An 11,548-nucleotide genomic window follows, 5' to 3' on the forward strand; every position below is an offset into this window, starting at 1 on the left:
GTATAGCGGAGTAATACACAGTGTAACTGTATAGTGTAGTAATACACAGTGTAAATGTATAGTGTAGTAATACACAGTGTAACTGTATAGCGGAGTAATACACAGTGTAACTGTATAGCGGAGTAATACACAGTGTAACTGTATAGCGGAGTAATACACAGTGTAACTGTATAGCGGAGTAATACACAGTGTAACTGTATAGCGGAGTAATACACAGTGTAAATGTATAGTGTAGTAATACACAGTGTAACTGTATAGCGGGGTAATACACAGTGTAAATGTATAGTGTAGTAATACACAGTGTAAATGTATAGTGTAGTAATACACAGTGTAACTGTATAGCGGAGTAATACACAGTGTAACTGTATAGCGGAGTAATACACAGTGTAAATGTATAGTGTAGTAATACACAGTGTAACTGTATAGCGGAGTCATACACAGTGTAAATGTATAGCGTAGTAATACACAGTGTAACTGTATAGCGGGGTAATACACAGTGTAAATGTATAGTGTAGTAATACACAGTGTAAATGTATAGTGTAGTAATACACAGTGCAACTGTATAGCGGAGTAATACACAGTGTAACTGTATAGCGGAGTAATACACAGTGTAAATGTATAGCGTAGTAATACACAGTGTAACTGTATAGCGGAGTAATACACAGTGTAAATGTATTGTGTAGAAATACACATTGTAAATGAATAGTGTAGTAATACACAGTGTAACTGTATAGCGGAGTAATACACAGTGTAACTGTATAGCGGAGTAATACACAGTGTAACTGTATTGTGTAGAAATACACATTGTAAATGTATAGTGTAGTAATACATAGTGTAACTGTATTGTGTAGAAATACACATTGTAAATGTATAGTGTAGTAATACACAGTGTAACTGTATAGCGGAGTAATACACAGTGTAAATGTATAGTGTAGTAATACACAGTGTAAATGTATAGTGTAGTAATACACAGTGTAAATGTATAGTGTAGTAATACACAGTGTAAATGTATAGTGTAGTAATACACAGTGTAAATGTATAGTGTAGTAATACACAGTGTAAATGTATAGTGTAGTAATACACAGTGTAAATGTATAGCGGAGTAATACACAGTGTAAATGTATAGTGTAGTAATACACAGTGTAAATGTATAGCGGAGTAATACACAGTGTAACTGTATAGTGTAGTAATACACAGTGTAACTGTATAGCGGAGTAATACACAGTGTAACTGTATAGCGGAGTAATACACAGTGTAACTGTATAGCGGAGTAATAGACAGTGTAAATGTATAGTGTAGTAATACACAGTGTAACTGTATAGCGGAGTAATACACAGTGTAACTGTATAGCGGAGTAATACACAGTGTAAATGTATAGTGGAGTAATACACAGTGTAACTGTATAGCGGAGTAATACACAGTGTAAATGTATAGTGTAGTAATACACAGTGTAACTGTATAGCGGAGTAATACACAGTGTAAATGTATAGTGGAGTAATACACAGTGTAACTGTATAGTGGAGTAATACACAGTGTAAATGTATAGTGTAGTAATACACAGTGTAAATGTATAGTGTAGTAATACACAGTGTAACTGTATAGCGGAGTAATACACAGTGTAAATGTATAGTGGAGTAATACACAGTGTAACTGTATAGCGGAGTAATACACAGTGTAAATGTATAGTGTAGTAATACACAGTGTAACTGTATAGCGGAGTAATACACAGTGTAAATGTATAGTGTAGTAATACACAGTATAACTGTATTGTGTAGAAATACACATTGTAAATGTATAATGTAGTAATACACAGTGTAACTGTATAGTGGAGTAATACACAGTGTAACTGTATAGCGGAGTAATACACAGTGTAAATGTATAGTGTAGTAATACACAGTGTAAATGTATAGTATAGTAATACACAGTGTAACTGTATAGCGGAGTAATACACAGTGTAACTGTATAGTGTAGTAATACACAGTGTAACTGTATAGCGGAGTAATACACAGTGTAAATGTATAGTGTAGTAATACACAGTGTAACTGTATAGTGTAGTAATACACAGTGTAACTGTATAGCGGAGTAATACACAGTGTAACTGTATAGCGGAGTAATACACAGTGTAAATGTATAGCGGAGTAATACACAGTGTAACTGTATAGTGTAGTAATACACAGTGTAACTGTATAGCGGAGTAATACACAGTGTAACTGTATAGCGGAGTAATACACAGTGTAACTGTATAGCGGAGTAATACACAGTGTAAATGTATAGTGTAGTAATACACAGTGTAAATGTATAGTGTAGTAATACACAGTGTAACTGTATAGCGGAGTAATACACAGTGTAAATGTATAGCGTAGTAATACACAGTGTAAATGTATAGTGTAGTAATACACAGTGTAACTGTATAGCGGAGTAATACACAGTGTAAATGTATAGTGTAGTAATACACAGTGTAAATGTATAGTGTAGTAATACACAGTGTAACTGTATAGCGGAGTAATACACAGTGTAAATGTATAGCGTAGTAATACACAGTGTAAATGTATAGTGTAGTAATACACAGTGTAAATGTATAGTGTAGTAATACACAGTGTAACTGTATAGCGGAGTAATACACAGTGTAAATGTATAGCGTAGTAATACACAGTGTAACTGTATAGCGGAGTAATACACAGTGTAAATGTATAGTGTAGTAATACACAGTGTAACTGTATAGCGGAGTAATACACAGTGTAAATGTATAGTGTAGTAATACACAGTGTAACTGTATAGCGGAGTAATACACAGTGTAAATGTATAGCGTAGTAATACACAGTGTAAATGTATAGTGTAGTAATACACAGTGTAAATGTATAGTGTAGTAATACACAGTGTAACTGTATAGCGGAGTAATACACAGAGTAAATGTATAGTGTAGTAATACACAGTGTAACTGTATAGCGGAGTAATACACAGTGTAAATGTATAGTGTAGTAATACACAGTGTAACTGTATAGCGGAGTAATACACAGTGTAACTGTATTGTGTAGAAATACACATTGTAAATGTATAGTGTAGAAATACACAGTGTAAATGTATAGTGTAGTAATACACAGTGTAAATGTATAGTGTAGTAATACACAGTGTAACTGTATAGCGGAGTAATACACAGTGTAACTGTATAGCGGAGTAATACACAGTGTAAATGTATAGTGGAGTAATACACAGTGTAACTGTATAGCGGAGTAATACACAGTGTAAATGTATAGTGTAGTAATACACAGTGTAAATGTATAGTGGAGTAATACACAGTGTAAATGTATAGTGTAGTAATACACAGTGTAAATGTGTAGTGTAGTAATACACAGTGTAAATGTATAGTGTAGTAATACACAGTGTAAATGTATAGTGGAGTAATATAAAGTGTAAATGTATAGTGTAGTAATACACAGTGTAAATGTATAGTGTAGTAATACACAGTGTAAATGTATAGTGTAGTAATACACAGTGTAAATGTATAGTGTAGTAATACACAGTGTAAATGTATAGTGTAGTAATACACAGTGTAAATGTATAGTGTAGTAATACACAGTGTAAATGTATAGTGTAGTAATATACAGTGTAAAGGTATAGTGTAGTAATACACAGTGTAACTGTATAGTGTAGTAATACACAGTGTAAATGTATAGTGTAGTAATATACAGTGTAAATGTATAGTGTAGTAATACACAGTGTAAATGTATAGTGTAGTAATACACAGTGTAAATGTATAGTGTAGTAATACACAGTGTAAATGTATAGTGTAGTAATACACAGTGTAAATGTATAGTGTAGTAATATACAGTGTAAATGTATAGTGTAGTAATACACAGTGTAAATGTATAGTGTAGTAATACACAGTGTAAATGTATAGTGGAGTAATACACAGTGTAAATGTATAGTGTAGTAATACACAGTGTAAATGTATAGTGTAGTAATACACAGTGTAAATGTATAGTGTAGTAATATAAAGTGTAAATGTATAGTGTAGTAATACACAGTGTAAATGTATAGTGTAGTAATACACAGTGTAAATGTATAGTGTAGTAATACACAGTGTAAATGTATAGTGGAGTAATATAAAGTGTAAATGTATTGTGTAGAAATACACATTGGCCCTCATTTACTTAGAAAATCGGGTTGTAAGTCTATCTTGCTTTCTTACCCGACTGCTTTTTCCCCCTGATATTTATTATTATTATGTCGCATCCTGTTTGTCGCACGTGGGTTTTGTTGGTTTTAGTTTCCAACTCCTCTGAGCTGTCGGGAAAAAATCCACAACAATTCAACAAATTCGGGTTGAAATATGTGGGAAAGCTCAGAAATGTCGGGTTACGCGCCTTTTTCAAGTTTGGGAGAATCCACATCGGGTCCGTCGGGAAAAAAAGTCGCATCGTGTCTCAGACTGGCGCACGATGTCTGCGACATGTCGCAGACAAAGATGCGCCAAAAAACCTGACAAAAGAAGTCGGGTTTAGAATAGTAAATGAGGGCCACTGTCCCTTATTTACTGAATGTTGTGTAGGTTTCTTTGTAGGTTTTAGTTCTCTACAATTTATTTTCCACGGTATTTACTAAGGTTTCCCTACATTTTCCACTTTCCCTATATTTTGCTTTTTTTTTTTACACATGCTCTGTCTGGTTTTCCTCAGCTCAAATCCACCACATTCTCTGTGTAAACCTTAGTAAATATGTTGGTTTTTTTGTGAAAATGTCGGGAACATGCCCCTTTCCCCGATGACCACGCCTTTTTTGGGGGTTTTCTTAGCGAAATGGAGAGTTAATCTGATTTTTTTTTTCAATTCTGACACAAATTCTGGCGCAGACAGAATTTGTGGCGTATAACCCGACAAAACATGTCGGGTTTGCAATAGTAAAAGAGGGCCACAATGTACAGTATTTACCGTTCTGTACAGCAACCTAGAGAGGACATAGAAATGTACAGTGTTCATACAGTGGTGTTCATGTCCTTGTGTACAGGGCATAGAAATGCACAGTGTTCATACAGCAGTGTACGTACAGAGTGTTCATACAGTGGTGTTCATGTCTACAACTCCCAGCATGTCTACGGTGTCCATTTGAGGACATTTGTCAGTTGTAACTCCGTCCTCCATAAGGTGAAACAGCGCCCTGCCTCCTCCCTCGGACCAATCGCCGTCAGTCGTCAGCCGCAACTCCGTCCTCCCTCGGGTGAAACAGCGCCCTGCCTCCTCTCTTGGAACAATCGTCGTCAGCCACAACTCCGTCCTCCCTCAGGCAAAACAGCGTCCCGCCTCCTCCCTCGGACCAATCGCCATCAGTCGTCAGCTGCAACTCCGTCCTCCCTCACGTGAAACAGCGTCCCACCTCCTCCCTCGGACCAATCGCCATCAGTTGTCAACCGCAACTCTGTGCTCCGTCAGGCAAAACAGCATCCCGCCTCCTCCCTCGGACCAATCGCCATCAGTCGTCAGCCGCAACTCTGTCCTCCGTCAGGCAAAAAAGCGTCACGCCTCCTCCTTCGGACCAATCGCCACCAGTCGTCAGCCGCAACTCTGTCCTCTGTCAGGCAAAACAGCGTCCTGCCTCCTCCCTTGGACCAATGGCCGTCAGTGGTCAGCCGAAACTCCGTCCTCCGTCAGGCGAAACGGCGTCCCGCCTCCTCCCTCACACCAATCGCTGTCATCCTTCAGCAACAACTCCCTCATCCGAAAGTCCCTCATCCAAAACACCATCATGCCTCAGACGATTCTCCCTCAGACGCAACTTCCTGCCGCATAGCAAAGCCGACGCTGCACAGCACTGTATAGCCGACTTTGAGTAGCTTGTACAGCAGAACCCGTATAGCAGAGAGCCAACACTGACTCGGCTCTGCTACACGGCAGGAAGGTTTTCGTCTGAGGGATGACAGAGTTTTGGATGAGAGACTTTAGGATGACAAAGGAGGGAGTTGTAGCTGACGCCTGACAGAGATTGGTACGAGGGAGGAGGCGGGAGGCCGTTTCACCTGATGATGGAGGTACGTCTGACGACTGACGATGTCCTAAAATGGACAGCATACATGCCATTTGGCTGCCCATGCATGCTGGGAATTGTATTTATGCAACAGCTGGTGGCACCTATTCCTTCCAGCTGTTTCTTAACTATAACTCCCGGCATGCATGGACAGCCAAAGAGCATGCTGGGAGTTACAGTGATGTGCCTCTAGCAGTTGCATAACTACAACTCCCAGCAAGCACGGACAGTCAAAAGGCATGCTGGGAGTTGTAGTTGTGGAACAGCCGGAGGCACAAACCTACAACTCCAAGCATGCCCTTTGGTTGTCTGTGCATGCTGGGAGTTGTAGTTATACAACAGTTAGAGCACAAAGGAGGGTTTACAATGTTTCCCGCTCCAAGTTTGAGTTGCAGAAAATCCACCGTGGCTCAACCTTGTAGCGGGTAACCCATTGTAAACCTAACACAAAACAAAGAGTAAAACACTACATACAGTATACACACACCCCACCCCCATAAAATGAAAAATGTCTTGTACAGCAATGTTTACTAAAAAGATCCTCCAGCTGTTGCAAAGTAACAACTTTTAGCATGCTCTCACAGCCATTGACTGTCCAGCCATGCTGGGAGTTGTAGTTTTGCAACAGCTGGAGGCACCCTGTTTGGGAAACACTGCCATAGAGTATGCAAATCCCTAATTTAGGCCTCAAATGCCCCTGGAGCTGTCTCACTCCGAAGCCCTGTCATATTTTAAGGCAACAGTTAAGTGCCACATTTGGGGGGCTTTTTCCTCCCTTTATCTCTTATGATAAGGAAAAGTTGGGGTCTACATCAGCATGGTAATGTAAAAAAAATATAAGTAAATAATAAAGGAGAAAAAGACCCACAAAATGTGTATCACAATTTCTCCTGAGTACGGAAGTACCCCATATGTGGCACTAAACTGTTGCCTTAAAATAAGACAGGGCTCTGGAGTGAGAGAGCGCCATGCTCTGTGACCATTTCATAAATGTGGCGCTCCTACACATTGCCAGCACACACAAAGGTGTAGAAAAATGCTTCACTTACGCCTACAATGATAAATGCCGGCCTGTGTATTTCTACAATGTCGGCAACTATCCCTCAGTGAGCCCTCAGTCCGTCCCAGCATCCATACCCAATGTGGGAGGACCAGGAGGCTGCAGTCCTCCCCCCGCTCCTCCGTGCCTCACGTCAGGCGTGCACATTACCTCACCCCAGTCTACCCTCAGGAGCTCCTTAGGACAGCACACATCAGTCATGGCAGAAGATGAGTGCTCCCCACACAGCCCCTCACCCGTCCACAGCCTCATACACACAAGTCTGCAGCAGTGGAGCAGTGTATATACAGCACGGTGTCAGCCATTGGGACACTCAAAGGAATACAACACACAACTTCTAGCAGTAGGGAACAAGGTGTTAGCGCAGAGTTTTGCTTTTCAGGACACTGGGAAAGTCCCATAAGATTTCCTGTGGGAGCTGTGGTGGGTGCTATACTGGTTGTCAGTTATGTTTCCCCAGAAAAAACAACATTTATAAACCTGACTGAGGAGGAGCCCTTCTGACTTATAGGGCTAAATTCATGTCGGTATTGAAACTCCTTTCTGGGAACTTTGTGGGAGATTCATCAAGACCTGTGCTAAGGAAAAGTTGACCAGTTGCCCATAGCAACCAATCAGATTGCTTCTTTCATTTTTGAAAAGTCCTCTGAATAATAAAAGAAGTGATCTGATTGGTTGCTATGGGCAACTGGTCAGCTTTTCCTCACCACAAGTCTTGATTAATCTCCCCCAAATTTGTCACAGATAAAAAAATAAATAAAAAAAAGCACAATTTTTTTTATCCGGTTAAATCCTGCTAAATAAATGGAAACCCGACAGACCCCATTTAAGTCAATGGGATCCGTTGATGTACGTTGCGGGCTTATATTTTTGGGCCTTGAATGGAACAGTGGTGATCCAAAAACCAGGTGATCCAAAAAAAACTGACCCATGCAATGATTGGCTAAGGCACGTGCAGGGACACAGGGGAAGATTTGTCAAAACCTGTCCAGAGGAAAAGTTGCCCATAGCAACCAATCAGCTTGCTTCTTTCATTCTTAACAAGGCCTCTGCAAAATGAAAGAAGCGATCTGATGGGTTTCTATGGACAACTGGGCAACTTTTCCTTTGCACAGGTTTTGAAAAATCTCCCCCACAGTTTTCTTCTTTATAGCAAGACACAATGATCAGCATCCCGGCTACCTATTACTCCATCCCCACTACCCTCTCTCACAGGGATAGGGACACAGTTTCTCCGCACATATCCCCACCGCGTAGGCATGCCTACTGAGGAAAGGGCCGTGTTTTACATATAAGAGCCCTGAAACGCGTCTAGGTTTACATAAGCTATCCTTACACCACTGATATCTAACCACGTACCTATTTGAGGATTCTGTCCAATCTGGAATACCTTGTGCTTAACCAGCAGCTTATTTGAGTCCAATTTCCAGGCAGCATTGCCGAGCGCCTGTGACGTGACACGCCATCAGGATACCACGAGGTCTACATTTGCTCATCGCTTGATTCCATCTACAGCGAGGATGTCGTGAGCGGCTTCCATTCAATTTGGTCTGTGGCAGGCAGACCGCCGCAGTGGCCCATGCCAGCATCTTTCACCACCCTAGATTTACAGACCTAAACATCTATCCTTAAAGTGACGATACATTGGGACTTGCAGCAGGCTGTTAACTATAATCTATCTATTTTACATCCATATAGCAAGATCCCATATCATCTACAGAACTTTAGATTATTTCTGGACTATCAGTTGCTGGATTACCGAAAGAGACATCAATTTTATATATTTACTTACTAATGTTAGATATCAGTGTTAAGTCTTATTATATTACTATGTTATAATTACTTATATCTGTTTTCCTCAGCACAAGGGCCCTGTGCTATGAGGAAACTTTGCATATGTGATATTTTTATACTTTTTAAATAAAATTGTATCTTATAATTGAAGCACGTTTCAGTCATCAAATACTATATATATATTATTGTTCATCTATGTATCAGGCAACTGATACTAGTCTTGAGGGGTTGGTTATTGTTTAAATTACATTTAAAAGAATAATAATTTCTGAATGTCTAAGGTACAGAGATTGTAGGGGGAGACTGCTTCATTATGATACTTTTGATGTCATTAAGACCCAGGGATCTCAAAATGGGGCAAAGTGATAGTAGGGGAGACAAATTAGGGGAAGTTATAGGCCTTCTTAAAAAGGTGGGTATTTAGGTAATGTTTAAATCTGTGGATGTTAGGTGTAAGTCTAATGATTTGGGGTATCATATTCTAGAGAAGCGGTGCAGCACAAGCAAACAAGGGAGTGATATATATATATATATATATATATATATATATATATAAAATAAAAGTTGTTAGTATTAGATCCTTAGCAGAGGGGACAGCATGTATAGGATGGTAGTCCAAGATGAGGGAGTAGATGTAGGGAGGTGCAGCACTGTGGAGAGTCAGTGTAAGGATTTTGTGCTTTATTTTGGACTGAATGGGTATCCAGTGTAGTGACTGGCACAGCGAGGAGGCATTAATGTAACAGAAAAATGAGTCTGGCTTTTAGGATGAAAAAACTAATTCACAAACCCCTTCAGGGCTTGCTTCCTAATTCCCTTTAAACTTAGCCCCCCCCCCCTTAAAATTACAAGTGGGTTCAAATTAGGCAATAGTGAGAAACCATTTTTCTAATTTTGGTTGGGAACTCTGTAGCCTCCACTATGAAGGAACAATCTTACAGTGGGGATCAAAAGTTTGGTCACCCCAGCTAAAAATGTGTATTAATGTGCATAAAGAAGCCAAGGAAAGATGGAAAAGTCTCCAAAAGGCATCAAATTACAGACTAGACATTCTTATAATATGTCAACAAAAGTTAGATTTTATTTCCATCATTTACACTTTCAAAATAACAGAAAACAAAAAAATGGCGTCTGCAAAAGTTTGGGCACCCTGCAGAGTTAAAATCTTGTACTGTCCCCTTTGGCAAGTATCACAGCTTGTAAACGCTTTGCCCATTCTTCCTTAAAAAAGTCTTCCATTTCTATGAGATTTCTGGGCTGTCTGTCAGGCACTGCTCTTTTAACTACTTAACGACAATGGACGTAAATGTACATCATGGTGACGTGGTACTTAGCGCACCATGACGTACATTTACGCGCCTCCATGATCGCGAGCAGCCAGTGACCCGCCGGTAATGGCGGACATCCGCGATCGCGAGGATGTCCGCCATTAACCCCTCAGATGCCGTGATCAATACAGATCACGGCATCTGCAGCAGTGCGGGACTTTGAATAGATGATCGGATCGCCCGCAGCGCTGCCGCGGCGATCCAATCGTCCAGCATGGCGGCCGGAGGTCCCCTCACCTTGCTCCGGCCGTCTCCCGGGGTCTTCTACTCTGGTCTGAGATCGAGCAGACCAGAGCAGAAGATGACCGATAATACTGAGCAGTGCTGTGTCCTATACATAGCACTGAACAGTATTAGCAATCAACTGATTGCTATGAATAGTCCCGTATGGGGACATAAAAAGTGTAAAAAAAAAAAGTGAAAAAATGTAAAATAAAAAAGTAAAAAAATGTGAAAAATGCCCTCCCTCAATAAAAAAGTAAAACGTCCGTTTTTCCCATTTTATCCCCGAAAAAGCGTAAAAAAAATAATTAATACACATATTTGGTATCGCCGTGTGCATAAAAGTCTGGAGTATTAAAAAATATTGTTAATTATCCCGTTCGGTGAACGGCGTAAACGTAAAAAAATAAAAAATAGTCCAAAATTGCTTCTTTTTTGTCACATTTTATTCCCAAAAAAATGTTTATAAAAAATTATTAAAAAGTAAAACCTAAGCAACAGTGGTACTGTGAAAAACTACAGATCATGGCGCAAAAAATGAGCCCTCATATCGCTCCATATACGGAAAAATGAGAAAGTTATAGGTGGTCAAAATAGGGCAATTTCAAACATACTAATTTAGTTAAAATGGTTTGAGATTTTTTTTTAAGCGGTACAATTATAGAAAAGCATATAATCATGGGTATTATTTTAATCGGATTGACCCACAGAATACATTTTTACCGGAAAGTGTACAGCGTGAAAACAAAACCTTCCAAAATTTGCTAAATTGCGGTTTTCTTTTCAATTTTCCCACATAAATAATATTTGTTTGGTTGCGCCGTACATTTTATGGTAAAATAAGTGATGTAATTACAAAGTACAATTGGTGACGCAAAAAAAAAGCTGGATCTGTGAATGGAAATATAAGAGTTATGATTTTTAGAAGGCGAGGAGGAAAAAAACTAAAATGCTAAAATAAAATTGGTCTTGTCCTTAAGGCCAAAATGGGCCTGGTCCTTAAGGGGTTTTTCAATTATGTTGAGGTGAAGAGATTGTGAAGGCCATGGCAAAACCTTCAGTTTACGCCTCTTGATGTAATCCCCCGTGGATTTTGAGGTGTGTTTAGGATCCTTATCCATTTGTA

The sequence above is a fragment of the Hyla sarda genome, chromosome 5, assembly GCF_029499605.1.
Source record: "Hyla sarda isolate aHylSar1 chromosome 5, aHylSar1.hap1, whole genome shotgun sequence".
NCBI classification, from domain to species: Eukaryota; Metazoa; Chordata; class Amphibia; order Anura; family Hylidae; genus Hyla; species Hyla sarda.